The 4986-nt window shown below is 30.5% G+C and overlaps 1 long non-coding RNA gene across 1 annotated transcript; it reads left to right on the top strand.

Moving 5' to 3' along the window:
• On the top strand, window positions 1-3982 carry LOC306652734. The gene is made up of 4 exons (XR_013761521.1): window positions 1-111; window positions 1010-1105; window positions 1342-1404; window positions 3713-3982. It is a non-coding gene; the product is annotated as an uncharacterized lncRNA (long non-coding RNA).
• The last annotated feature ends 1004 nt before the right edge of the window (window positions 3983-4986 follow it).

The raw sequence follows: 4986 nt of genomic DNA, 5'->3' as shown, positions 1-4986 counted from the left end.
CATATGCAGCAGTTTATAAAGGAAGAAGTAAACTGACAGAGAATTTGGTGGCATTACAAGAGCTCTGTTTGGAAAATGAAGAATGCACACCCAGTACAGCAAAAAGAGAAGGTATATTTATTTAGACTATTTTAAAACCAAAGCTATATAAGAGTAATTTTAAAAAAATAAAATCATATAGAAATAAGAGGTTACCAGAAGATATAAATAGATCTTCAAATATTATTTCCAAAAGTAACATATTCAGTGGAAAGAAATTAATTTTCTTAATGTATAGTGAAATACTATGAAAACATTAAAAGTACTGACATGGATAAATATCTGATAGAGAAGTTATATATAGTGGAACATGGGACACATGGTAATTGTAAATTAGCTGCATATATTAAATATAAGAAATAAATGCACTGTGTATAAACATGTCATTATACCATTTTATTTAAAAAGTGAATTATTCAAAATTGGTTTGAAACAGGCATGGTGGTAAATGCCTTTAATCCCAGTGGCTCAGGATGCTGAGGCAGGGGACAGGCTTGAAGCCAGTCTCAGCAACTTAGCTAGACCCTGCCTCAAAATAACAATTAAAGAAAAAACAGAGGGGCTGGAGATGTGGCTCAGGTTCAATCCCTTGTACCAAAATAAATAAATAAATAAATAATGTTTGAGGCAACTGATTAGCAACATGGTGGAAAAAAGCATATTTGTACTATAATTAATATTAAAATTAATATTAGAGGCTCAAAAAGTTGACATTCAAGGAAAAATAGCAGAAGATGGATAGTTGTAATATTAGAGATGACTTCAGGTACTATAATATCAAACTCAAACTCATAAAGAAAGAAAAAGTTGATACATTTCATTTTTCTACTACTAATCCCCTTGGAAGATTACTGTTTTTAACTTAAGATAATTTTATACACAGTTGGTTTATATGTTAAACTTACTTCATGTTTTTGTAAAATCTTACCTTCCACAGACTAAACAATTGGCTTTCATTTCTGTTTTACAGTTTCAGTCTTAAAACAATTTAAGACATGCAAACATAATAACCTTACAAGATGTTGTTCACACAGAAAAATCTTTGACTCTGTTCCTTGAGTATCTGGTAAACTTTTAATAAAAACTCAGTATTTTAGTTTACTTTAGTAATAGAAATTTAGACTTTTTAAACAGTCTCAGGGTCATTTTTGTTTATTTATTGGTATTTAAATAGATTAGGTGGTGTATTCTGTATCTCTTCCTGAAAATCTATTTTCTTTAAAAAATTAAACACTATTAAGTGAATTAGTCATACATTCTGAAAACTATGTTATCATGTAGTAAAATGTTATGATTTTTCAGGATAAAGACCTAAAGCAGTACATGGATTACTGTGGGAACATCATGAGTATGCACAATGTAAAGGTATTTTTATTGTGTATTGTTAAAGTGTAAAGAAAATGAGCTAGATTGGACAGTGTAATATACCATCCTCAGAACCAGTCTTTGCAGTTTTCTGTTTGTCTTATTTACTTTGTTTACTCTACTACAGATTTCTTAGGATCATACTTTTTGTAAAATTGCTTCATTTTAAAAGTCTTCTAAAATATTTGTGATATTTTATTTCACATTAAAACTGATTGTCCTATATGTGTAGAATAAATCTGTGGTTATATTTTACTTTCTGATATAAAATCCAAATGATGGATACATTCTGCCAAAGGCCACCTTTAAATGGTGAACTCCCCTAATATATATAAAATGGTATTAAATTATAAAATAACAGTGAATTTTCAGGGTTGTGCATTATGTAAGACAAGAAACATATAGTTACTGTGATTTCTTTGCTTGAAGTAACTATCTGTATTGTTAGCAGAAATCATAAGTTAATTTGTTTTTGTAGTATATCTAAGAATTCAAATAATGCTAAAGAAGTTTTCTATAATTATCAGATCCAGAAGAAATCTACAAGTTATCAGATAAATAAAGCACTTGACATACCTGTGTTCTTATAGACTTCTTTGTCCTGAGTGATATATTTTAATTTTCAAAATTTTATTTTTCCAAAGTTCACCAACAATTTGTAGAAACCTATTTTGAAAATAAAGTGTCCCATCTGGTGTGTTTGAGACCTTTATAATTCTGTAGATAGTAAATCAGTACCTTCAAACCTGCATTTTTTTTAAATAGTGAATTTGGTTAATATAAAGGAAAGCCAGTTTCTGTTAATGAAAAAGAGGTCTGAGCATATTGCTAGCACATTGCTAAGAATTTTAGAACAAGGCTTTAAAAGTATTTCCATACACATTCCATGAGGTTTGTTTTCATCGTGGTTGTTTACATTTTCCTTTGCAAGGTGTTGTGAAAGCTATTTGTAGATCTCAGTTTTTAAAATTCTGTTTTTTCTCCTTTATTTTAGCAATAATTTGGAAAGAAAATAGTCTATAATTATAATTTGACAGAGGTTTGAGAAGTCTTTTATATTAGGTCTAAATAGTTGCAAAGTATTTTATTTTTTGTTAAAATCACATTTAATGTTTTCCACATGTAAATTTAATAGGAATATATTGAAAGGTACTGGTGTTTCCCACTGTAACCCCAATGCAACCCACCAGGAGTATAATAAAGTAGTGAGTTTAGAGTTTTCAAAACACATAAATATGTGGTATCTGAAGACTTCACAGCTTACAATTTATTCAGGCCAGGAATGGTGGTGCATGCCCACAAACAAGCTACTTGGAAAACTAAGGTTGTAGGATCACAAATTTGAGACCAGCCTGAGCAATTTAATTAGACCCTGTCTCAGAATTAAAATTCAAATAGTTGGTGGCATAGCTCTGATGTAATGTGCTCCTGAGTTCAATCCCTACTACATCCCCTCCAAAACACCACCAAAGACATTCCTGCCATTAATCATCTGCTGCCTTGGCTTATTCTTGGTATTCAGATACTGTTTTTTTTTATTTTTTAATCTACAAGTGAATCAAGTTACCCCTTGAATCTTCAGTACTTAAAGTTCTTTTTGGTAACCCCAGAAATTCAAGATGTGTTCCACATCTCTTTTTTCACCACAATCCACAACAAAACCTCTAACATTAGCCTTATAAGAATTGCTTTTTTCAGAGCACTAGAGTGCATTACCCCTCTTTGAATCACAGCTGATTTTAAAACTGAGTAGGAGTTGCTAAAAGTAAAGTGTCCAGGAAGTAGGTGTTAAAAGCTGATGGAGTTATTTTTATAACTGATAATTTGCCAGGGTATGCAGCCCCATTCTCTCTGATACCTGAGACTTTACATAAAGCCACCAAGTTCAATGCCATATTTAATGGTGCTGACCCAGATCAGAAGTTTTATATTTTTAAGGAAGGAAGTGCCTGTGTTTGATTGACATACTGTAATTTTATAATCAAACTATAAGCTTTTATAGTATAGAGGATACATCTGTTTAGGCTGCTTTCTCTAATAAATGAGCTATCACTATGAAAACAAAATTTTGTTATATTTATAATATTTATTTTCATAGACACTGTTGACAAAAATGTTAGATGCCTCAGATTGAACAATGAACTCAAATTGAGAAAACAACTCAAAATGGAAAAGACATTGTCCTTAAAATGACAGAAATTTTTTTACTATTCTAAAACAGTTGCTTTTCTACTTATCATAGCTTATGCTAATAGCAAATTATATCATGATATCTGTAAGACTAATTTTTACTTATTTACTTTCGTAGCTGTTTCTCTACCAAATTCTATGTGGGTTAACTTATTACTACAGAAGAATGGTGTTGCATTGAGACTTGAAACCACAGAACCTTCTAATTAATGAAAAAGGGGAATTAAATCTAGCAGATCTTGGTATGGAATGATTAAATATTTATCAATACTTCCAGGTGATTAGGTATAAAAAAAAAAACCCATTGTCACAATGTGTTATCACTTTCATGTGAGTTTGGAAATTTTCTCTGAGCCCACTGAACAATATTTGACAGAAATTTGTGGGTGGTTTATGTTCATTGTTAGCAAAAATACTTAAGAGGTGTGGGTTCCCAGGTGTGGCCCATGGAACCCTGGTTTCTGATACCCTTTAAGGGGTTGTCCAGAGGTATAAAATATATTAGTAGAAGTGCACTAAATGTTATTTGCTTTTTTCCCTTTATTAATATTTGCACTGTTGATCCAGAAGCAATAAGGATAAAACTTCTGTTTCCTGGTATACATTCAAGCAGTGCCACCAAAGTATATCATGGTATTCTTCACCACTGAGAAAAAAAGTCTCAGTTACACTTAAAATATTTTGCAAAGCAGTAAAACACATTAATTTTATTAAATTTCCTTCTTGAGTAAATGACTAGTATTTTTGTGTTGTGTATGTATAATGAAATATGAATTATATAAAAAACACATGGACTGTGCACAGCAATACTATAGTTATCTCAAGGAAAAATTTTTGGGTTATTGCCTACAAGCTGAACTAACCGCCCTTTTGTTGTTGTTGTTGTTGTTGTTGTTGCTATTTTTTTTTTTTTTTTACTTTTCAAGGAATATCATTTTTACCTGAATAAATGACCAACAGACAAACTGTGGCTATTCAGAATTAGATATTTGGCAGATTTTTCTTGAAAGTGTATGAAGTAAGCTTGTCACTTCAAGGAAATCAACTGCAGGTATTCCATGCCAATAATAAAATTAAGGTTTTCAAATACAAATTAGATTCTGAAAATTTAGATCTGCTACTTTAAGCTTACTATCTTCCCACTACTTAGATACTTTTCTGATGAATCAGTGGTGATATTAACAAATAAAGGTTTTCCTTTTCTCATTTTGATGAAATTATATAAAAATTTTAATCTATAACTCAAGGACAAATATGTCTCCAGTTATCACCACCTCATATTATAGAATTATGTTGGTAAAATGTTCATTTAAAGTGCAAGATAGACTAGTGAATTTTAATGTAAGTATTAATAGTTTATTGATAGTTTTAGTTACAATATAACCTTTGAGA

The sequence above is a fragment of the Sciurus vulgaris genome (assembly GCF_902686455.1).
Source record: "Sciurus vulgaris genome assembly, contig: HiC_scaffold_560_arrow_ctg1, whole genome shotgun sequence".
In the NCBI taxonomy this organism is placed as follows: Eukaryota; Metazoa; Chordata; class Mammalia; order Rodentia; family Sciuridae; genus Sciurus; species Sciurus vulgaris.
The sequence above is the reverse complement of the archived record's forward strand: the minus strand, read 5'-3'. Positions and strand labels throughout refer to the sequence as shown.